Source organism: Microtus oregoni, unplaced genomic scaffold (assembly GCF_018167655.1).
Source record: "Microtus oregoni isolate MIOR12 unplaced genomic scaffold, Mior012 000050F_003, whole genome shotgun sequence".
In the NCBI taxonomy this organism is placed as follows: Eukaryota; Metazoa; Chordata; class Mammalia; order Rodentia; family Cricetidae; genus Microtus; species Microtus oregoni.
The window spans coordinates 487615-502500 of NW_024543227.1; the positions used below are offsets into that span (position 1 = coordinate 487615).

The 14886-nt window shown below is 41.6% G+C and overlaps 1 long non-coding RNA gene across 2 annotated transcripts in view; it reads left to right on the top strand.

The window, feature by feature from the left end:
• LOC121436762 overlaps positions 1-14886 on the top strand; it is a 31743-nt gene that overhangs the window by 16507 nt on the left and 350 nt on the right. For both annotated transcript variants that reach the window (XR_005972770.1, XR_005972771.1), the window contains exon 3: positions 10999-11152. This is a non-coding gene — a long non-coding RNA (uncharacterized LOC121436762). The remainder of the gene's footprint in view (positions 1-10998; positions 11153-14886) is intronic.

The window sequence follows — 14886 nt, forward strand, 5'->3', positions numbered from 1 at the left end:
ATGACCAAGCGTACTGATATCATAAGAAATGTAAATGTATATGAATTTATCAAGCAAAGAAAATACTCTTCAGGTTGCCTGTTAAGATAACTACTGACTTTTAAAGCACATACCCCTTAAATGTTACACTGAACACTTAGAAATGAACAAAAACATAGTAGCCAATTACAAATAAAAGGAAACCTGAGATAAAAATTCTGATATTTGAGAAATGCTTAAAAGAATATGCAATTAAGAGATATCTTTGAAACCCACAATAATTCTATGGGCTCAACTTTAGTGGCAAAATGTTACTTTTTCAAGGGATATAGCAATCATGGGCAGTTTTTTTTGAGGAATGTGATGGCTAATCTTGGTTTTCAACTTGACTATATCTGAAATCAACTAAAACTCAAGCATCTGAACACTCCCGTTGGAGATTTTCTTCACTGAATTATTTGAGGTGAGAAGACCCACCCTAATCTGGGCAATATCTCTGTTGGAAGACCACATCAAATAACATGGAAGAGGAAAGCTTTTGCTTTTGTGTGCCCTCATTCTTACCAGCAAGTTCATCTACCCTGCTTCTGAGGCCTTGGCTGGAGGTGAACCTATGTTTTGGGGAGTCCAATACTGAACAAAGACTAATAGCAGGTCCCTAAGAATCCTCTAGAACTCCCATGCCAAATGACAACCTCTGAGACATCCAGTCTTGTTGACTGAACAACTACCATTTATGGCTTTTCTGTGCAGGGACAATAGCCCTTAATGGACTAGCTTGACCACATTCTATCAGTTATGTTTCTTTAGAGCAGTGATTCTCAACCTTTGAGTTTGACCCCTTTCACAGGGATCAGATAAGACCATAGATAAACAAAGATATTTACATTGTTGTCCATAAAAATAGCAAAATTACAGTTATGAGAAGCAATTAAATAACTTTGTAGTTGTAGGTCAGCACAATATGACGAACCGTATTAAAGAAAGGGTCACAACTTTGGGAAGATTGAGAACCACTGCTTTAGTGAGATCTGACTAATGCAACGGATAAGGAAAAGCTCAGGAACAATAGTAGATTGGAACACACTGCTTTCGATGCAACAATAATCATATGGGAAATAATACATTGAAAAGATTTATGAAAGCTAATTTCCCTGTAGATCCTATATGTAGCTCAATGAATTTCTGAAACCTGATAGAAGACAACCTACTCACTCTCCAGATAAATATGGAAGATTCACCAAAACCAACTCCACATGAAGCTGTTAAATTTGTATACAAATGCACATATGTATTGAAATATTTCAATTTGCAGGTGACTCAATGGAAAAAGACAGGCACATGTAATCCTGCCTGCCTACTGAGTTCAATACCCAGACCCATGAGGTGAAAGGAGGGAACCAATCATCACAAACTGTCTTTGATCGGCACACATGCACCTTGGAACTGGTTCCCTGAAAGGTACACACACACACACACACACACACACACACACACACTTTTTAACCCCAAATAATTGGTCACCATGACAGCTGCTTAGAGATCTATAGTACTAAGTACACCAATGTGTGTGTGTGTGTGTGTGTGTGTGTGTGTGTGTGCGTATGAGCACACATTTGTGTGATCACAGGTATGGAAATGTCATCGTACAAGAGAGGAGGTAAGAGAACAAATTATTTTGGAGCCAGTTCTTGTCTTCAACCTTTTGAGGCAGAGTTCTCTAGTTTCTGCCGCATACACTGTGTACTCCAGGGTCCCTGGACCACAATCTTTCAGCCAGTTCTCATGCTTATACCTCCCATCTTGCTGTAGGAATCCTGGGATTACAGATGTGAGCACCACATCTGGCTTTTACATGGGCTCTGAGATCTGAACTCAGATCATCAGGCTTGCCCTCGAAGTAAGCACTTTTCCTTACTGAGCCATCTGCAAGTCAAAAAACAAACAAACAAAGAAGCAAGAACAGAACAATTTACCCAGCCCCTTACCGTTTCAGAATTATAAATCAAAGGTGTCACTTTTCTTTTTACTTTTTCCAGACCCCAGTAAAAATCCTAAGCCTGCCTGTCCTGACACTGTGGACATCTCGTTCTTTTTGGGAAAACCATTGTCCTAAACGTGCTCCACCACCAATGCAGCTGCTTATTGAACCTTCCTGAATTCTGGAACCTTAACTCAAAGGCAATGACCTTCTCTACCCCTCTAGTCCATTTTGTTCCTCCTGACAGTCACCGAAACTTACAGCTTGCCTACATTTTGTGATTTTTCTTGGAAAGAAATAAGATTATTCTTTACCTTCAGAGAGAAACCCAAATTGTCCACTATGTAAAATAAAATAATACTTAATCATCAGTTTAGAAATGAAGGGGTTAGAAAAATAAACTGCAAGATAAGTGTGGTACGGAGTGACCAAAATCTCTGCACTAAAGAGAAAAAGGAAGGAAGATGATGAAAAGTCCCAGTCCAGCCTGCTTTACATAGTGAGTTCCAGGCCGGCTAGAAATACATGTCAAAACAAAATCAAGCCACAGATGAATATATACATAAATGAAGGGATAAAGCGTACCCAAGTGTGCTGGATAGTTTTACATCAACTTGAAACAATCTGGAGTCCTCAGCCAGGAGCGAGCCTCACTGAGAAAATGCCTTCATAAGATCAGGCTGTAGGCAGATCCATACAGCATTTTCTTAAGAGTGACTGATGGAGGGTGGTCCTGGTTCAATAAGAAACCAGTCTGAACAAGCCCTGTGACCAATCCAGTAAGCAGCACCCCTCCATGACTTCTGTACCAGTTCCTGCCTCACGGTGCCTGCCCTACTGAAGTTCTTGTCCTGACTAACTTTACGGTGAGCAGTGCTGTGGAAGTGAAGCCAAATCAACCCTTTCCTATCCACCTTGCATTTGGTCATGGCATCTTTCACAGCAGTAGAAATCCTGGCTAACCCAAAAAGAGAAAAATATTCCAAGAATGGTGAACTCTTTGCATCCATAAATGTAGGAGAAGACCCACGTTTTCCAGAAGCTCAGTAAAACAAACCAGACTCAGTAAGGATAAAAGACCCAAGTTTTCTCTCAGATATCGAATCAAGACTTGAATTCGTTTATGAGTTGGCTGTGTGTGGTCATGCTTGCAGGTCATGAAACTAGAATTAGACTACAAGGAGAAGAACACGGGCTTAAAAGAGGATGGAAAAGAGAGGGCAGTGAAATATGTGGGCCATGAAAACAGAAGGTGCAAACTACTTGTGGATGGGAACACAAAGAGATATGCCTAAAACAGTGTTGATTAAACCAGGTAGCGTATGAACCCAAGAAATATATGAAATGATTGATATAGGCAAACTTCAGAAAATAAAAGCAAAAAAACCTTGAGATCACGTTGAAGGAATTCTGTTTTTGGTAGAAGAAAAAAGACAAAAAGAAAACCACGTAATTACAATGAGGCATGTAGTCCAAGGGATAAAGCACAATATTTGTTAAAGTGCTGAAATAGAAGCAATTTTCAAATCTGAATCTCTTGGTCTACATATATTATTCTCCAGGGTTATAGTGGAGATAAAAAGATATCATCAAAAGTAAACATAAGTGTTTCTCAATATGAGACATACTGCTAAAAAGGACTAAAGGAAGTTTACAAACAGAAGCAAATCTATAGATGTTGTGGGGTGCTGCGGGTTGCATTCCGCCACCCAGCTCCCACCACCGGCTAGCTTTACCCGAAATAACAACACACAAACTGTATTTATTTAAATCACTGCTTGGCCCATTTCTATCTAACCACTTCTAGGCTAATTCTCACATATTAATTTAGCCCATTTCTAATAATCTGTGTTGCGCCCCTAGGTGTGCTTACCAGGAAGATTCTAGCCTATGTCCATCCTGGGCCTGAGCTTCATAGCGTGTGTCTGCCCAGGAGCCAGGAGAATGGCGTCTCTCTCAGGTGTCTGCTCCCGAAAGGAGAGCTGTGGAGTCTGAGCTCACTTCTCTTCTTCCCAGCGTTATGTTCTGTTTACTCCTCCCACCTATCTTCTAACCAATAAAATGGGCCAAGGCAGTTCCTTTATTAGCCAATGACCTTCCTCCATCATTTCCCCTTTTTCTGTTTAAACAAAAAAAAGGCTTTAACTTTAACATAGCAAAATTACATATAACAAAACAGTTATCAAGTAAAAGTTACAATAATCTTTATCATAACTAAGGAAAACTATAACTATAACTAACTATTCTTAACTCCATCAAAGACTCCAGAAAGATACAATACTACCTAAGCAAACAAGAAAAAAAGCAACTTTTAAAACTCTAGAAATGACAGAGACATCTTGCTGCCTGGATAGTCACCCAAGGTTCCTCTGTACCGTTGGGGCATCCATCTTCAGCCTTCAGGCCCATGGTATTCAGCAGACATTTCCATAAAGCAGGAAAATTCAAAGTCAGTTCAGTCACTATCTGTTGTGTCCTGCAGAATGTCTCGCAGACTCTTTCATGAATCAGGAACCCCAAAAGATCATCTCACCTTAGGCAAGTTCAGTAGTCCTCTCTCTGTGGGTTCTCTGTGTCCAGTTTATGCAATAGTCCAGGCAAGAGCAGTTTCTTGCCCAAATGGCTATCAAACTCCATAAGGTGCCTCTTCGATGCCCATCTTCCTTTTAAAGTAGATTGGTGCTGCCAGGCGCAGAGTGTCTCATTGTCATAAAATGTCCTAAGTTATTAAAACATTTAAAATGCCATATTCTATAATCTTTGAAAGATATGAAGAATGCCTATCTAAAATATATCTATGTACATCTAGAAAATCTTAACTAACATGACTACAAACTTGACTATTATGATTATCAATTAACAATCTATATTTCTAATTATACATTATATTTTTAAATGAACTACACAATCACAATACCTTAATCAAGATCAAGAAATACATATACATATAACCAAATTGACCTTAAAATCCATACCAATGCAAATTATTCATACCTATATCATTTGCCCCTTTAAATGTAAAAGAACATTTATAAACAATATTTGGGAACATGGGCGCAGTTTTTTCTCTCCAAACTGCTTCCTGCTGAATGGGGGCGTCATTAATTAGGTCTTTCATGGTATAACCTGTGTGCTAGTTTCATCTCAGTTGGCAGTTGAGCGAAGCAATTTTCTGAAGATGTTCACAACAACCCTTCAGGAGGGCGTGGTCCATCATACCATATCGGGATAAATGCAATCCACAAGGTCTGATCCTCTGTGAAAACAAAAGAAGAATCTCTTTTCCAAAGTATCATATCCTTAGATCCAAATTCTAAATATCTATGTTGGATTAGTTCAGCAGCATTTATAAATAAATATCTTTTAGCAGCTGTTGCTCCTTCCTCAGCATTCAAATAATTCAAAGAGAGCATAATAGCATACAGTATCAAAATTCTCTGTGTATTTTCCATCTTTGTGCAGCTTTGTTTTAACCTCTATTTTGTTTATTTTTACTTTTAACTCTTTGCTTTTTGAGACAGGTTCTCTGTATCTTTGACCTGTAGTAACTCTGTAGACCAGGCTGTCTTTGAACTCTCAGAGATCCGCCTGTCTCTGCCTCCCAGGCATTCGGGATTAAAGGTGTACACTACTACACCTTGAACTCACAGAGATCTGTTTGTCTCTGCCTTCTAGGCACTGGGATTAAAGGCGTGTGCTACCACACACAACAACTCTCTTCCTTTTTTTGTTTTTTACTTTAAGAACTTCAACTTTTAGTCTGCATATATTTTTAACACACTTTAAACCATTTAAAAATTTTCTTTGTCTTTTAATCTCTCTTTACTGTATATCTCTCTTTTTCTGACCACATGAGTCTTTAATTTACCAAGCAATATCAGTAGGATTAAAGGTGTGGCTTTGCCCACTGGATCCAGCCCATTCCTTAGCTTTCCAGCCTCATGGCTGAGGTACTGGCTGTAGCCATGTTTACTGCCACAACTCTATGGCATTTCAAGGTCCCTGCCAGCAAGCGAACTTCAGCAGCCTGTGCTTGCAAACCGCACGAACCGCCTGCGTAAAAGAGTCAGAGTTTGCCCTGGCAGGACAGCCCAGAAAGCGGCATTTTTATTTTTATTTATTTATTTTTTTTCTTTTTTTTTTTTATTGAGAAAAGGAGAAAAAAAACAAGTTTCCACCTCCTCCCAGCCTCCCATTTCCCTCCCCCTCCTCCCACCCTATGCCCCCTCCTCCCACCCTTCTCCCCCTCCCCCCACTCCTTTCCCCCTCCCTCTCCAGTCCAAAGAGCAGTCAGAGTTTACTGCCCAGTGGAAAGTCCTAGGACCTCCCCCCTCCGTCCATATCTAGGAAGGTGAACATTTAAACTGGCTAGGCTCCCACAAAGCCATCACATTACGTAGGATCAAAACCCCGTGCCATTGTCCTTTGCATCTCATCAGCCCTCATTTTTCGCCATGTTCAGAGAGTCCAGTTTTATCCCATGCTTTTTCAGTCACAGTCCAGCTGGTCTAGGTGAGCTCCTAATAGATCAGCTCCACTGTCTCAGTGGGTGGGTGCATCCCTCGTGGTCCCGACTTCTTTGCTCATGTTCTCCCTCCTTCTGCTCCTCATTGGGACCTTGGGAGCTCAGTCCAGTGCTCCAGTGTGGGTCTCTGTCTCTATCTCCATCCATCACCAGATGAAGGTTCTATGATGATATGCAAGATATTCGTCAGTATTGCTCTAGGATAGGGTCATTTCAGGTTCCCTATCCTCAACTGCCCAAGGAACTAACTGGGGACCTCGGCTTGGGCACCTGGGGGCCCCTATAGAGTCAGGTCTCTTGCCAACCCTAAAGTGGCTCCTTTAACTAAGAATTGTGGTTCCGTGCTCCCCTGTCCAACCTTCCTTTATCCCAATCCTCCTGTTTTCCCAAGGCCCGACCTCCTTCCCTTCTAACTTTTCTCTCCCCATCTCCCCTTACCCCCATCCCACCCCACCCCCAAGATCCCAATTTTTTCCCCGGCAATTTTGTCTACTTCCCTTAGCCAAGAGGATAACTATATGTTTTTCCTTGGGTTCCCCTTCTTACTTAGCTTCTTTAGATTCACCTATTGTAGACTCCGTGACCCTTATTTATGGCTAGAAACCAATTATGAGTGAGTATATCCCATGTTCATCTTTTTGGGTCTGGGATACCTCACTCAGGATAGTGTTTTCTATTTCCATCCATTTGCATGCAAAATTAGAGAAGTCATTGTTTTTTACCGCAGCGTAGTACTCTAATGTGTAGATATTCCATACTTTCTTCATCCATTCTTCCATTGAAGGGCATCTAGGTTGTTTCCAGGTTCTGGCTATTACAAATAATACTGCTATGAACATAGTTGAACAAATGCTTTTGTCATATGATAGGGCATCTCTTGGGTATATTCCCAAGAGTGGTATTGCTGGGTCCAGGGGTAGGTTGATCCCGAATTTCCTGAGAAACCGAAACACTGACTTCCATAGTGGTTGCACAAGATTGCATTCCCCGCATTTTTAAATGGCGCAGCTTTTTTTCTGGTACGGCTGAAAACTGAAAAGCATGCGTTCAGCTTTTCGTCAACACCATTTAAGTGTTTCGTGGCAGGACCTCTTAAGAGCTGCAGGGTTTTGCAGCTGAAGCTGAGTCAGGAAGCCTCTCTTAGATGAGGCGCTTGCTTGCCTCTAGCAAGCAGAGCAGACCCGAGAACACAGCGAGTCTAGTTGCCATCAAACAAATCGTAGCACTTTACTCCAAATGCTCTATTCAAAAGCTCTGTCTCCCTCAGGAGCCAGAAAGAGATCGCAATGGCGGCACAGCCCCAGGAAGTCGCACTTTAAAATGACACAGCGTTTTTTCTGCTACTGTTGCCGAATCAGGAAATCTCTCTACAGCATGCCACCAACGAACAGCAAAAATCTGTGTTAAACTCTCTCTCCCTTATTTGTAAGCCTTCTCAGGTTTTTTAAGTGGGTTTAGTCCATCACATCGGGCGCCAATCTGTAACGGCGTAAACAAATGCAGACAGATTGTAAAAAAATATATATCTATAGCTTTAATGTAGAAATAGACTTACAGAAGCACCGTTCCCGTGGAGACCAGGAAAGCAGAAGTGATGGCTGGGAGCATGCTCGCCAAATTTATAGGCAGACATTAGCCCGAGGCGAACACGCCCCCCAAGGGGCGGACCTATCCCTACATATAGAGGAAACATAGAAATATCTGGAAGAAGGAAAAATAAAATCAATGCAGAAAATGATTAAACAAAACACAAATTTCATTTTCCTCTTAATATCTCTCAGTTCTGTGTGATGTTTTAAGCAGGAAGCATAGTGATGTGATGTGGTCCTCTATAGACATAGAGTAAATGTATTGTAGATTTTGTTCTTACAAGGGGTGATTGTGAAGGAGCTATAATTACAATAATATCAAATAGGGTTAGACTCGCAGGCAATCACAATGTTTGAGTTCCACTCTCTAGCTCTTATCAGGGAGATCTTGGATAGCTGCTGTAACATACTTACTCCAAAGTGCTTTGGTCTTTCTATCCAGCTGAGATGAGAAGGCATTTATGCACACAGGATCATGTTTAACCTCAGGATTGCTAATGAACAGAAGATGAGGTATTGTTATTATATTGAATGGATAAGGATGGGGGAAGGGATCTAACTCACCCTTTTGTCCCAATGTTCTGTCCGGTCTGGCAGACATCACAGCACACTGGGTTCTTCCATACAAACTCCTGCTTCTGGGTTGCAGATATTTCCCTTTATGTTTACACTAGAAGGTAGCAGAAGGGAAAAGAAAACTCATGAAATAGAGGAAACCAGGATGAGGAAGCACATAAATCCCAGGGGATGGAATGATGGTGCCTTGTCTGTGCAGACGACATCAATGGAAGGTACACAATGATGTTTTTCCTCCTCCCAGGTCATCTCACCACCCTGGGCATATACAGTGATAACTGTGACTGCAGACACATACTGGGAATGTGAGCTTGTGCATTTCCCATTCCCATGGCAAGAACTCCCCTTCTCTGTGTGCACTCAGGCCCCTACTTTCATGCCACAGCCTTCCATGGGCAGCACAAAGGGGGCAAGGGAAATCGGCCAACCACAAAAATACACAGGTTTTGTTTCCTCTCCATTCAGGCCCTGAAAATGATTCTTTGAGGTAGGCATCATTACTTCCTTTCCATACAGGGGCTCAGAGAGTACAATGCGTAGACCCAGGAAATTCTCCAGAGGCACCAGATGAACACAGATGCCATCTTAAAAGGATTCCTCTAGCCATACTGGGACAAAGGGAGCATGGAAATAGAGAACAGCAATAGAGGAAAACAGTTTGGGAAAATGGGTGTTGAGCCATACTGATATAAGTCAGCACATGAGTAAAGAAATATGGAGATAAGTAAGCAGTATACTACACACCAGGTCATCATTGAAGAGGACCAGGAGAATTATAACACATAGCCTATCACAGCAGTAAGTGATTAACTAACTTTCACACATATATATCCAGGGACATATTTGCACAAGCATGAGTATATACACAACACACACTAACAAATGTCAATGTAAACACACAGCTCTCACCTCGAAGGAAGAAGAGAGTTCATTCTGGAGTCAAATATATGTGAGTAAACATGAGTGAGACAGGTTTATGTTAGTACAAATTGCAAGTTACAATGTGGAAACAGTTTCATGAAGTTTTTATAATCACAGAATGAAGAAACTATAGTCTCTCCTTAAGTACATGGGTGATAATATTAAGTAGACTGTTATGGTAAAGCAGAGAAACCTCAGCTACAGGCACTAGCTGCTATGTGATGAAAAGCAGTCCTTTGACTGGTAGAAACTTAAAGCTTTGATAAGGAGACATATTCTGATATTTTAAATGTCAGGTCCAACGTCATCTGTTAGTGACAAGGTGTTAAGTAAGTCCAACACAGGGGGCCCAAGGAGTGGCTACTCATGGGCTCAAGAGAACACAAAGGAAATTGTAATTAGGCCCTGGGACTGCGACTTCCACCATCTCCATATCACTGCAGGTCTAAGAGTCAATCAACCAGGCTTTGCAGACCAGCCTCTGCCAAGGAATTCTTGTACACACACACACACACACACACACACACACACACACACACACACACACACACACACACACACACGACACCTCTCATTCTCACTCTCCTAGCTCCCTGGTGTTTACTGAGAGCTCAAGGGGTACAACCACGTTAAAACAGATTCATCTCTGACCACACACAGGATAGTGAGAGCTACAAAATTATGTATGTCTTTTGCGTGTGATATCTGTGACGATGGCCATGGACTTGTCTCTGGGACATTTCTCTCATTTGTTTCTGACTGTCAATAATAACCTGTAAATGCTGATAAGGAAAGGGGGAGAAACTGCATTACACATCAAATGAAGTTCCCATCACGGAATAATCCATGCTTTCAACAAAAAAGATTATATCAGACTTAAGAGTTCCATATGTCTTCCCAGGGCATATGCCTTTGAGGTTAGGTTATGCAGGGCCTCTCATTTAATAAATTATTTTCCTATGATTGTGGTCACATTGAGAAAACTACTTTGCATTCATCTGCAATTATTAATCGGCTTTTATACTTTCTTGTAATTCTCCTTCAATCCATATTTTGCTGTGTGACTGAAATATAAGTATGAAAGATTTGCATTCTCCTAATGAATTTTACACATAACATTACTGCATGTTTTAAAATTGTTTTATTCCACTTTAGTTTTAGTTCTTTCTTAAACGTTAAGATTATAACTCTAGATTTCTAATAACTCGTTCCTGGATGGTATGTGTTTACTTCTTTTTAAGTGTTCAAGTTAACATTTTAATGCCTTTGTTTCAGATATATGTCTTGAAAAAAGCAATCATTTTAGAGTCTATTTCAGTCAGCAATAAGAACATCGGTTATTTTTGGCTTTTGTTTTGTGTTTGGTAAGTTATGTCCATTTACATTTTTTACATTTATTTGTTTGCCTATTTTGTGTGTCTGGCAAGGCCATACATGATCTACAGTGTACTTGTAGAGGTCAGAGGACAACTTGCAGGAGTCATTTCTCTGCTTCCACAATGTGAGTCCTGGGGATCCAACTGAAGTCATCAGAAGCAGTACTCGGGCTTCTATTACACTTTAATACGATCTACATATAAGGTGAGTCACACAGTATACCTTTTTGTCCAACATATTTACTTGTAAACTTTCATTGCAATGAGTCATTGAACTTGTTCATGGCCTCTAGTTTCTGGTACACTATCATCATGGGACCCTCAACAAAACTCCTCTAGGATATCCTGCAGTCACCCCACGTAACAGAGATTCTGCAGGTATTGTTCCCCAGGACCAGTCAATTCCAGCATTCCAGTAGGCCTTAGATGGTGTAGATGTTAGGATGGGCCAAGCCAAGAACCCCAATATGGACCTGGGTGGTAGCTGAGCTGATCAGCTGCCTGCCTAAGGATAGGGCCGAAGCCAGCTCACCTATGCCCATGGCACCAGGCCCAGTTTTCCAATGCCCATGGTGAGGTGTGGGACTAGCTCTCCTGTGAAAGTCAGGGCCAGCTCTTGACACAATATCCACCAAAGGGCAGAACCAGCTCACTCTGGCCCTTGGATATCATCATTCATGGCTCTTAAGGCCCCCTGTAGTAACATGGGCCACAAACATCAGCACATACCCTAGCTCTGGTAGGACCATAGACCCAACATGATCCTGGCAGCAACTCGTCCTTGATGTCACCATTTCCCGGGTGGTTTCACAGACCACACAGATCAGGATGGCACCAGCTGCAGCAAAGCCTTTGGACACCAACGTGGCCTCAGGTGGTGGCCCACACCTCAGGCATCCGCATGGCCTTCATTGGTAACAGGAGTCAGGAAGACAAAGACCCTGGCTACTGCTGGGTCACAGATATGGCCCTGGTCAGCAGCTCAGGCATGGACAACACCATGGCCCAGGTTGGCAGCTCGGGTCTCTCAGATCATTGTCACTCCAATGGCAACACAGCGCTCAGATCCCAACAAGGCCAGAGGACACAGCCCAGACTCCAGGCTCCTGTGTGCCCTTTGGTGGCAGCGTGGACCATGGATGTTAACATAGACCCAAGCTGCAATAAGAACAGAGACCCAGAAATGACCTTTGGTAGCAACCTCGGTCCTGATGACCCCATGACCATGAATGACAAGAAGACCACCCCCTCAGCCTGTTCCTTACCACCTTCTATTCCCCCTCTTTTCACAGCACATGAACCATCCCGCTACTCTTTCTCTCCTGTTTCTCCACCACACATTTTGCTCATTGTAATGGAAGCCTTGTAGCTCTGGGCAGGCCTCTGGTTGTCTACCAGCCAGACCAGGCTTTGAGGACTCTGGCTGGACTGTGATTGGCTAGTACCTTCTGGACCTGGATGCCATAAGGCAGAGTGGAGATGTCTTTCTGCCAGACAATGAGTACAATTAAAAACATATATGTGTAGTGTAAACATTTCAGCTCAAATGTAAAGGGATCCTGGCCGTCCAGATGCAAGGAATACCACAAAGTCAGTATAAGCTTAGCAGCTTACAGATCTGCTTCAGGGAAAGCTTTCCTCAAAGTAACAGCTCTGCTCCATCAGGAAAGTTGTTACAGCTTTGGTCAAATGACAATTAACATATCAAGAAACTGAGAAATATTTTTCCAAGTTATTGTCCTATTTCCCATGGCTACCAGCAGTCAGTATGATAGTTTCATCCCCCACAACCTTGCCAGGTCTTCATATTATTATTTCTGAATATTTTGTGGGGGTGTCAAGAGTCCCCTAGAATCACCTGTCTCTCTTCCCTAAGTGTTAAGGATGTTGATGCTGTATGTTCCGCTTAGTGGAGCATCTACTCACCCTTCTGGACAACTTTTATTTCATGAATTGTGTATTTTCTTAGTGACTCTTTTTTAGGCTTTCTGTATTCTGGAAACAATAAGGCTGTCATCTAATACACAATTTCCTACATTCATTTTTTCCCAGGCAGGGAAAATATCTTTTATATCACAGTGTACATTTTTCACTTTATGGAAGTCCTAACAGTCCAGTTCTTCTTTTCATAAAAGGGGTTTGTTATATCTATGAATTTTGTCTATAATTCTTTCAATTGCTTTCTGTTACAAGATTCATGCTTAGGTTGTATTTTGGATTAATTACCTTTTAGATTTGCTTTCACTATTTACTGGGTATCTGCCTATATGTTTGTGTGTGCCGTATGCACATTTGAATGCAGATGCTTGCTGAGACCAGAAAAGACTGTCAGCTCCCCTGGATCTGGAGTTATAGGTATCTCTGGGCCACCATATGGGGACTGTAAGCTGAAGTCAGGTCCTCTGCAATAGCCAAAGGCACTCTTAACCTCGGAGATGTCTCTCTAGTCCTATGTAGATCATTTGTTAATTTTGGTTGACTTTTGTATCCGGTGATAAACAACTTGTCTATATTTATATTTGTCCATGAGGATGCCCACTTGTCCCATAATAAGACAGAAAAACAGGGCATTGAAGGGGATATGAGAGGGGAATACACAGCCCCTCACCCTGTGATCATTTTTTTTTTTTTTTTTTGGATTTTCGAGACAGGGTTTCTTCATAGCTTTTTAGTTCCTGTTCTGGAACTAGCTCTTGTAGACCAGGCTGGCTTCGAACTCACAGAGATCTGCCAGCCTCTGCCTGCCAAGTGTTGGGATTAAAGGCGTGAGCCAACACCACCCGGCCCTGTGATCATTTTTACATTTTTCTAACTGACATTCAAGAAGCCTCCACCCAACTGATAGAGTCGAAATTACCCACAGATATAATGCAAGTAGTACTAAAGACATCCCAAATAGTGTTTAAAAATTACAGCAAATAAACTAGGGTCCGAGGATAGGGTTCATTCTTTAATATCACTGGATGTCTTCCAGAGGATCCAGGGCTGATACCCAGCACCTACCTGATGATTCACAACTGTCTGTACTCCAGTTCTGAGAGATCTCAAACTCTGGTGTCCTCTGTGAGCAATAGGTATTCACTCAGATGGTGCACAGACTTCCTTGTGAAAAACATTAAAAAAATTAATTAATTATGCTTACTTAGGACCAGAATGTTTGCAGAATCACATATTCACCTTACAATTTAATTTACTAAAATTTTTTTAAAAGGGATAAGAACATTTAAAAGCATTTTTATTTTTTACTTTTAATAACCTATTGTATATTTTCTTCAAGTGGAAAAACAGAACCATTTCAAAGTCTCAAAGCATGTAATTTTCAAACAATGTAATAATGTAACAATGTAACTCTGAGAACCATAAAAATCTTCACATTTCTCACTCTCCTGCCCTCCTCACACACCCTAATCTCAAGTCTCTCTAGTCCTCACTCAGGCCTTCATTCCTGAGCCATCCCTATACTATGTGAGCTTCTTCCATAGCATGAATAAGCTCACAAGCTTTGCTTCATTCTGGCTTTTCCTGAAATTCTTTTCTGCATCCTAATCATAGATCCAGCTTTACCAAGGTCATGGTCATCAAAGGAACAGGGTTATCCTTAGGCAGCTGATCACGATGCTGGGCTGTACCTCCTATAACCACCAACAGTCCCAGAAAAACTCGGTGACCAGCATATGCCTGCTTCACTGAAGTGTCTTTGTGTCTTTGCTAAAGGTGTCCCCTCACACGTGTGTGACTCTTCTGTCCCCTTCATATTCTTTTCTGTCTTCTTGTAATTACCAATGAGGCACACTGTCTTCATTTCTCTATGTTTATAAGGAGTTTGGGAGTCAGGTGTTCATCCTCCAAGTTTGTTCCTTTTCAAGGTTGTCAATGTCAGGTCTCTTCTATGAGAAGTACAACAAGACTGTAGAGAGTACACACAGAAGGTTGACAAGA